The sequence below is a fragment of the Salvelinus sp. IW2-2015 genome, linkage group LG4q.1:29 (genome assembly GCF_002910315.2).
Source record: "Salvelinus sp. IW2-2015 linkage group LG4q.1:29, ASM291031v2, whole genome shotgun sequence".
Taxonomy (NCBI): Eukaryota; Metazoa; Chordata; class Actinopteri; order Salmoniformes; family Salmonidae; genus Salvelinus; species Salvelinus sp. IW2-2015.
In genome coordinates this window covers 71,037,266-71,047,197 of record NC_036842.1, presented here as the reverse complement: position 1 = coordinate 71,047,197, position 9,932 = coordinate 71,037,266, and the positions used below count along the sequence as shown (strand labels likewise).

At 42.1% G+C, this 9,932-nt stretch overlaps 1 long non-coding RNA gene across 1 annotated transcript; it reads right to left on the bottom strand.

The window, feature by feature from the left end:
* Nucleotides 1-838: 838 nt before the first annotated feature.
* On the bottom strand, nucleotides 839-5,235 carry LOC139025132 (uncharacterized). The gene is made up of 4 exons (XR_011476582.1): nucleotides 4,410-5,235; nucleotides 4,225-4,308; nucleotides 1,262-1,366; nucleotides 839-1,120 (listed from the first exon to the last, which is right to left on the bottom strand). It is a non-coding gene; the product is annotated as an uncharacterized lncRNA (long non-coding RNA).
* Nucleotides 5,236-9,932: the final 4,697 nt, after the last annotated feature.

Here is a 9,932-nt window from a genome sequence, read left to right as displayed (position 1 = left end):
TGATCTTGTAGATGATTTAGCGTTTGGAACGTATTTATGAATCATAAAAAACAGGTTTGGAGAGCTTTTATGTACGAAAGAAAGAAAATTATGGTTTGATTCATTCAGAAAATTGCTACATTAAGTTTTTTAACTGTTAAAAGATTTTATAAGGAATTAAGATAAATGATTAAATAATTCTACCCAGAAACTTAACCATTAGGGATTAGAGGTTATGTAMCATGGACAAGGAGTAATTAAAAATAGTAAGGGAAGAGAGGAATGTATGTGTGTGCCGAAAGAAAGCAAAGAGAATCCTTAACCTATGTTTGAACCGACCCGGCTATAACTCTGTGGAGATAAGATAGGACAGGGAGTACCCCTCCAGGTTTCCCTTATCTGGGGGGGACTGGAACTGTCAGCTGGGTAGTGATCAACTGTGGTGAGAATTGTAGAGACCAAGAAAGCTCTCCTAATGTTAGTGTGTATGTTTGTGCGTATGTTAAGATAATGTTATAAAGGGAACATCATTGTATATGCACAGGAGCGCTCTCATAAATACATTTTCTGACTATCGTAGCTGGGCCTCCATTTGATTCATTCCAACCAGTTTCATACAAATTCTTGGTTTCAGGTTGAGTAGTTAATTGAATTGGGTTTATGAACATCGAGAACAAAATTCTCGTGACATTAACCCATGGTAATGTTGGAAGATTAGTGTACGTATAATTATAATAGGTAGATTAGTGTACATTAGTAGACTATACCCTCATCTATTGCCTGCACTAACCATGGAACTGTGTGATGACACAGCCAAGTACTGCGCCATGCATTGACTTCAAACAGTTACGGCTTGATCTGCGTTCCGCACCATAACTGTTTAATTAGAACGTATTTTTTTATATTATCAACTGTTACAAATGATCCTCAGTCAGTCAAGTCAGGGTTCCATAGCCTCTGGAAGAACAGTTGAAACTGGAGCAGCAAGCACGACAAGGTAGCACTTCTGGTGAACAGGTCAGGGTTCCATAGCCACAGGCAAAACAGCAGAAACTGGATCAGCAGCACGACCAGGTGGATTGGGGACAGCCAGGAGTCATCAGGCCAGGTAGTCCTGAGGCCTGGTCCTAGGGCTCAGGTCCTCAGAGAGAGAGAGAGATGGGACAATTAGAAGAAGTTCACACTATGCCTTGAATCTATACTATCGTGCCCAGAAACCTGCTCCTTTTACTCTCTGTTCCGAACGTGCTAGACAGCCAGTTCGTATAGCATTTATCCGTACCTTTATCCTACTTCTCCTCTGTTCCTCTGGTGATGTAGAGGTTAATCCAGGTCCTGCAGTGCCTAGCTCCACTCCCACTCCCCAGGTGCTCTCATTTGTTGACTTCTGTAACKGTAAAAGCCTTGGTTTCATGCATGTTAACATTAGAAGCCTACTCCCTAAGTTTGTTTTACTCACTGCTTTAGCACACTCTGCCAACCCGGATGTCTTAGCCGTGTCTGAATCCTGGCTTAGGAAAACCACCAAAAACTCTGAAATCTCCATTGCTAACTATAACATTTTCCYCCAAGATAGAACTGCCAAAGGGGGCGGTGTTGCAATCTACTGCAAAGATAGCCTGCAGAGTTCTATATTACTATCCAAGTCTGTACCCAAACAATTCGAGCTTCTACTTCTAAAAGTTCACCTTTCCAGAAACAAGTCTCTCACTGTTGCCGCTTGCTATAGACCTCCCTCTGCCCCCAGCTGTGCCCTCGATACCATATGAATTGATTGCCCCCCATCTATCTTCTGAGCTCGTGCTACTAGGTGACCTAAACTGGGACATGCTTCACACCCCGGCTGTCRTACAATCCAAGCTTGATGCCCTCAATCTCACACAAATTATCAATTAACCTACCAGGTACAACTCCAAATCCGTAAACACGGGCACCCTCATAGATATAATCCTAACTAACTCGCCCTCCAAATACACCTCTGTTGTTTTCAATCAAGATCACTGCCTAATTGCCTGCATCCGTAATGGGTCTGTGGTCAAACGACCACCCCTCATCACTGTCAAACGCTCCCTAAAACACTTCTGCGAGCAGGCCTTTCTAATCGACCTGGCCGGGATATCCTGGAATGACATTGACCTCATCCCGTCAGTAGATGATGCCTGGCTATTCTTTAAAAGTGCCTTCCTCACCATCTTAAATAAGCATGCCCCATTCAAAAAAAATTGAACTAGGAATAGATATAGTCCTTGGTTCACTCCAGACCTGTCTGCCCTTGACCAGCACAAAAACATCCTGTGGCGTTCTGCATTAGCATCGAATATCCCCCGTGATATGCAACTTTTCAGGGAAGTTAGTAACAAATATACACAGGCAGTTAGGAAAGCTAAGGCTAGCTTTTTCAAACAGAAATTTGCATCCTGTAGTACTAACTCAAAGTTCTGGGACACTGTAAAGTCAATGGAGAATAAGAGCACCTCCTCCCAGCTGCCCACTACTCTGAGGCTAGGAAACACTGTCACCACCGATAAATCCACTATAATTGAGAATTTCAATAAGCATTTGTCTACGGCTGGCCATGCTTTCCACCTGGCTACCCCTACCCCGGTCAACTGCCCGGCACCCTCCACAGCAATCCGCCAAAGCCCCCACCATTTCTCCTTCACCCAAATCCAGATAGCTGATGTTCTGAAAGAGCTGCAAAATCTGGACCCCTACAAATCAGCCGGGCTAGACAACCTGGACCCTCTCTTTCTAAAATTATCTGCCGAAATTGTTGCAACCCCTATTACTAGTCTGTTCAACCAGGGGCGAAAATCTGATATCAACTTTGGAGGGGACAATTACATGAAATTTTCTCAAGAGCAATTCCTGAGGGGGACACCAAAAGTAATGCTGTAACACATAGCCTACTTTGTAATATGTTAAATGTATATTGAGGAACCATAATCACTACTACTAGATAATTGATAGGTACAGTAGTTAACTGAAGGGTTGTCCCAACTTGTTCAAATGTTTAAATCATTATAATACTACTACTAATAATAGTTATAGCAGTGTTCCTTATAAGTCCAGTATGTATGCAGGTATTTGTACTTACAACGAGCAATACCAAGAAAGGCCAGTAGGTGGCAATGGTACTGTACACTGTATGGGTGCAGTTTTCATAAATACAATGAACATGGTGTGATCTCGTCTAAAATAATCTCCATTGAAAACCATCACAAAGTTGATTCAAACATGCTCTTAAACTTTCCTGACTGGCCATAGAGGACACCTAACTGATGGACCCAAGAAAGGGAATCCCGGATCAGTGGGGAGGCTGAGCAGCCAGCCTGTGTAATCAGATTTACACAGTGTGCTCCACAATGCACATAGAGAGCTAATGGCTGCTGCCTCCTCACAATTGCCTGTGCACCTGTGTATTTTCCTGCCATGTTTGAGGCACCATCATAACTCTGCCCACGTAAACCAGATTATGGGCAAATTGAGCCTCAACAACACWTCAGTTGCCACTTTCGCAATGCCCTCGCATGTTGTCTCCGACACCCTGTATAGCCCAATAAACTCCTCGTGAGGGACAAGGCCATGGTCAACATAACGCAGACAGACACTCCTGTTCAGCACCAGAGACATCTTGAGTACCATCAACAATTACTGAAAATTGTACAATCGGAAGAGACCTAATCTCAGCTGCAATGCCTCGAATGACTGTATTGGCCATGATGTTCAGAATTTCATTCCGTGCTTTGGGGCCTGTGTACATTGTGGTACGCTCTGTTAACCACTTCAGTAAAATGGGATCATCCTCTTCTGCCCTAAGTTTCAAAAGCTGGTATAAATTCCCACTGTCATCCGTGTGGCCTTTAAAGGCTTGTCCCTGTCTTACTACATGCCGCACAAACTAACAATTTTCATCAATCAATGCCTTGCGTCCTCCTGCTGTTTACCCCACGCGCTGGATAACTGGACACTGATTGGATTTAGCTGGTGTGCTGTTACAGTTACAAAGTGGCGGTGGGTTTGGCAGTTTTGATGTGCTGTGAATTTTTCAATGGCTTTTCTCCAGTTCCTAAATCCTGCACTAATGAAGGCAGCATCTGCTCTTTGGCCAAAAGATGGCTGGCTTGAAAACCCTTGACAACAGTGAAAACACAACACTCCTTTTATTGATGGACTATTTTACAACAACAACAAAAAATTGAGAACCTTTCATAATGTTGCCAAACAAAGACTCAACAAACTTACCTGAGACTCCCTGTCTCTGCCAGTCTGTCCCTGCATATCTGTCCCCAACTCTGCTGTCTATGTGTCATCTGTTGCCTGCTCTGCCTAATGACATCATTGTGAAACATTCCCATTAGCATTTCACTTCTTTCTTATGAACATTTTATCAACTAGTCTTTGAGATATTAGGCTACTAGGGTTCTTACTTTGCGTTTTGGTGTACTGAAAAATACTCTGATGTCCGTCTTTTTTCTGCCATTTTTCTACCTGGCTGGCTACACACACGCAGTGTGTAGGTTATTTACAGTAGGAGATGGGCTTCTATCATCTTATCTTCTATCATTCTATATGTGCTTCGATCTAAAAGGTAGCTAGCAAATGTGAAACGGATTGCAGTGACAAGAGTTGACAGCTGTATGAGTTCACCATTTACACAACATATGTTGCAACCTTTCGTAATGTTAATATAGTTTGTTTCATATTGGCTGGCTTCCAACAATAGCTGAATTTGCAAAGCTAGCGAGCACCAATTCCGTTTCTGTGGTATTTGCTATAATCTTTGCTACCTGGTTAAATAAAGGTGAAATAAAATTAAAAAAGTTCACTAGCGACAATTTAGCTTTTGCAARGAGACCATTAAATATATTTAAGACAATGGTAGAAGAGAGTGTAGTTCTGTTCAGTTTGGACTTCAGTTTATCGCTAACCTTATCACAGGGACTTTGAAGCACTATAGCTGCATGCTGATCTTGGAATAAACTGACGATAGCAAAGATTCCATCTTTGACGACGCCACATAAATGGAATAGGTACTAGCTAGCTTGATAGTTAATGTTTGCTTTAGTTTGCGTGCTAGCTCTGCAAATTCAGCTAGTGTGTGTGTGAACCCTGCCAACATAAAAAAAAAACATTGCTATGGCCGTTTGACTAGATAAACCTCACGTCAGTTACGTGCATTGAGTGCCTTTCACACAGTAGATACGAACCCTCTGTTACCTTGTCAGCTAAGGAACTGGCAGTGGATCAAACCATTGTGAGGCAAAGGGCGGGGGTCGCAATCTTTTGAAACTTAAAAACGCGCTATTAAGTGTCTGTAATCAGCATAAGTGCTTTCATTGCGTATTATTAATATTATTGAAATTACATAGTTATGTTTACAGTGATATATTGGGGGGGACAAATCATATTTTTCCCAGGATGGGGGGTCGTGTCCCCCCCCCGTCCCCCCTGGGATTTCCGCCTATGCACTGTATATAGACTTTTTGTTTTKTTTTGTTCTACTGTATTATTGACTATGTTTTGTTTTTTCCATGTGTAACTGTGTTGTTGTATGTGTCGAATTGCTATGCTTTATCTTGGCCAGGTCGCAGTTGCAAATGAGAACTTGTTCTCAACTAGCGTACCTGGTTAAATAAAGGTGAAATAAAATAAATAAAAATAAACACAGGACACCAGATAAAACAGGAGAATTTCACCAAATAGGACAGACTGACCCTAGCCCCCTGGCACATAGACTATTGCAGCATAGATACTGTATCATTAAACAAGTGCATTTATATTTGCAAGGAGGTGGAGTTATTGAGAAGGGTGCAACTGCAGCCTGCAATTCGAGGCATTCCTGCATGTGGGCATTCCTGCATCTGCAGGAACCCCTCTTTATACTTTTATTGGTACATTTTTAAGCTATGGTGCCAGTACATAGGTAGGAGGCAGGGGCCTTCTAGTGCAGTAGATGGTGGTAATGCACTATAACGTTGGATGCCAACCACCGATAAACCCCACAGAAGAGGCGGGGTGTGAAAATGATAGCTAGCAATAGCTAGTACACACTGGTAGTGTCCTTCGTCCCCACCTGTCATGCACTGTTTTGGTTGGGAGCAAAAAACACTGTGTGCTAGCTTAGCCAGCTAGTCTTAAGGAGGACTCCGATACAAAGGAGGTGGGAGGCGACACCGTATGCTAGATAACTAAATAGCAAGCTAGCTAGCATACGGTGTTGTCCCCACCTGCTGTGTACAGGAGTAGCTAGCTGTAGGCGGGGGCTACACCGGTAGACAGTGTCCTTCGCAAGCTAGCAAATGGTCTCGCTAACTATCAAGCTAGTACACAGTGTCGCTAACTTGCAAGTTAGCACATGATGTCGCCCAAGCCTCCCGCCTGCAATCCTAGTAGACAATGTCCTTCGACCTGCCMGTCGTGCACTGTTTTCCCGCAGTTCTGTTAATGACGGTGAGGGCAGGCGGGAGCAAAGGACACTGTCTACTCATGTCGCTCCTGCTAGTTAGCAAAGAGGACTCCGGTACACAGCAGGCTGGGGCAATAAAACTCAGATATTTTTATTTCCCTATTGAACCACATTCAAAAGTGTCACACAAGCATGAAAAGGAATGTCCACATGCAGGAACGCCCCCGAATTGCGGGCTGCAGTTGCACACTATTGGAATTATTTGGGATAACGTTATATGTCWAAGTCAGAATACAGCATATCTGTAGACACATATCTGTAGACATTTATTCAATCTCCACCCAAAACAAATAGCAGGTGAATAGCATTATTCTCATGCTTAAATTCAAGGTCAGAATACGCATAGAGAGAAAAGTGCATAAAAATATTACGTTCCATTTACACACGCTTAACTCAGGTCGGGATCTGGCCTACGGTGATGAAGTGAACATCTGACACCCGCACCCGACCCTGACCCGCAAATATAAAAAATACCCTGTAGGCTACAGTCAGACGGCAGAACTATTTTTTGACGGGGGTGCAGGATTGTTTGGGGCCCAATTTAGATAAGATTTTGCTTATAGTTTCCAACATTTTGGTAGGCTATTAGTTTTTCACCTTGTCTATAGGATACATGCAGCTTATCTTCTGTCATTATATGTTGCCCTAGAGGACTAAATAAACCCTTTCTCACCAGAATAATGTCATAAATTATAGAACATCAGTAAAATTTTCTTTGCTTTGTAAGCGGAGCAAAGAAGTTTCTGGACCCGGAAGAAAATGCTATGAAAAATAAATAAATAAACTAATGGATCAGATTTTCTGAGCAAATTTTTTTCAAAAAGCAGTTTGACCAGTTGTAAGGAAATAGAAAGCTGTGAAAACTACCCAACATGTTTCTGATAAGATTTCAGTTTGGCTTGGATGCATATTTAAAGTGGTTGAAATACGATCAGCTTTTATGATGCTGATATAATAGCACCTCTACAGATGGTCCCTAAATGTTCATTAACATTCTTTCAAGATGCTGAAAGAAATGAATCTCTCTACTCCTGTTCCCGAGTCAAAATGTACATTTGGTGTGTACTTTTACTGCAAGAAATACTTAATTATGCATGAGTTAGTCTTTAATATTACGTGAGAGAGGAGGCTGGTGGGAGGAGCTATAGTAATGCCTGGAATGGAATTTTTGGGACGGTATAAAACTCATACATATGGAAACCACATTTGACTCCGTTCTATTTATTCCATTCAAGCCATTACAATGAGCCCCTCCTCCTATAGCTCCTCCCACCAGCCTCCACTGAGGAGGTTATAGACCTACAGTCAGTGACCAGATTTAAGTTTCCATTTAACCCATCTAAACAGCAGGGTACAGCTCTCTTGACGTACCATAGGCCTATTGGAAGTCCCCTTCTTGTGACTGTCTAATTTGTATAGCGCCTCACAATCACACATAACATAGGCACTGCTATCATCGTCTTTTAACACTTAAAATCTTTCCCAAACATTACTTTTCTGGCTCTCCCTTCTCTTTATTTTCAACTCTACATTTAGCATATTTTCTCTTGTTGAATTCAACTCAGACATTGTCATTTTTGCCTAAGTGGATCAATGTCAACTTTTACTGGRCATTCCCAAAACCATTTGGCTATTTGGCATGGGTACTTCTGTGCTTGCAAACTCCCTTAAAATACCTTCACTTGAAAAACTAGAAAAAAGCTACAATATACACTAACATTCAAAAGTTTGYGGTCACAAAAAATGTCCTTGTTTTTGGAAGAAAAGCWACTTTTTTGCCCATTAAAATAACATCATGCATTTCTCAGAACAAGAATAGACTGACGAGTTTCAGAAGAAAGTTCTTTGTTTCTGGCCATTTTGAGCCTGTAATCAAACCCACAAATGCTGATGCTGCAGATACTCAACTAGTCTAAAGAAAGCCAGTTTAATTGCTTCTTTAAACAGGACAAATGTTTTCAGCTGTGCTAACATAATTGCAAAAGGGTTTTATGTAGATATTCCATATAAAAAAATCTGCCATTTCCAGCTACAATAGTCATTTACAACATTAACAATGTCTACACTGTATTTCTGATCATCAATTTGATGTTATTTTAATGGACAAAAAAAATTGCTTTTCTTTCGAAAACAAGGACATTCCTAAGCGACCCCAAACGTTTGAATGGTAGTGTATTACTGTTTATCCCTCTTGATATGCCATAGCAACATAGCCAGTATACACTTCCTCAAAATAGTCTAAATTAATCTAAGATAAATAAAGAAATCTGTCATTTATTTTATGTTTTTGCCAAGGTCTCAGACACTCTTTTAACTAAGATGTTTGGTGCAGTATTTCAAGTGAAAAAAATTGCATGAAAACTTGTCTTGCATTTAATGACAAACACTTCCTCGAAGAATCCTGTCCATAGTTCCCACGTGTACTAGGAGTAGACAGACCTAGTACTGTTGACAAACTACAGACGAGGGGGCATAACTTCGGCTTCCCTCAGGTAAAAATGTTGTTTGCGTGAACAGCCGAAAAAATAAAACTACCGGACACCAAAACGAACAAAAACGTCACAAAATTTTGCCATAATATACGCGCAAACTGTTTTGACTGGTAAGCATGCGACAGGCTTTAGAATGCTATCCGGAATCCTTGGGACGTCTCACCCCGTTGAAGTTGACATTTATAATGGTTAAGGTTAGTAAGGGCAGTACTTGACTTGGACTGATAAGTTACGGTACTCATGTTGGCTTTATACACAGCTCAAAAAAATAAAGGGAACACTTAAACAACACAATGTAACTCCAAGTCAATCACACTTATGTGAAATCAAACTGTCCACTTAGGAAGCAACACTGATTGACAATAAATTTCACATGCTGTTGTGCAAATGGAATAGACAACAGGTGGAAATTATAGGCAATTAGCAAGACACCCCCAATAAAGGAGTGGTTCTGCAGGTGGTGACCACAGACCACTTCTCAGTTCCTATGCTTCCTGGCTGATGTTTTGGTCACTTTTGAATGCTGGCGGTGCTTTCACTCTAGTGGTAGCATGAGACGGAGTCTACAACCCACACAAGTGGCTCAGGTAGTGCAGCTCATCCAGGATGGCACATCAATGCGAGCTGTGGCAAGAAGGTTTGCTGTGTCTGRCAGCGTAGTGTCCAGAGCATGGAGGCGCTACCAGGAGACAGGCCAGTACATCAGGAGACGTGGAGGAGGCCGTAGGAGGGCAACAACCCAGCAGCAGGACCGCTACCTCCGCCTTTGTGCAAGGAGGAGCACTGCCAGAGCCCTGCAAAATGACCTCCAGCAGGCCACAAATGTGCTCTCTTATACACATCTAGATGTGTATAAGAGACAGGCCCAACACCGTGCAGGACGTTTGGCATTTGCCAGAGAACACCAAGATTGGCAAATTCGCCACTGGCGCCCTGTGCTCTTCACAGATGAAAGCAGGTTCACACTGAGCACATGTGACAGACGTGACAGT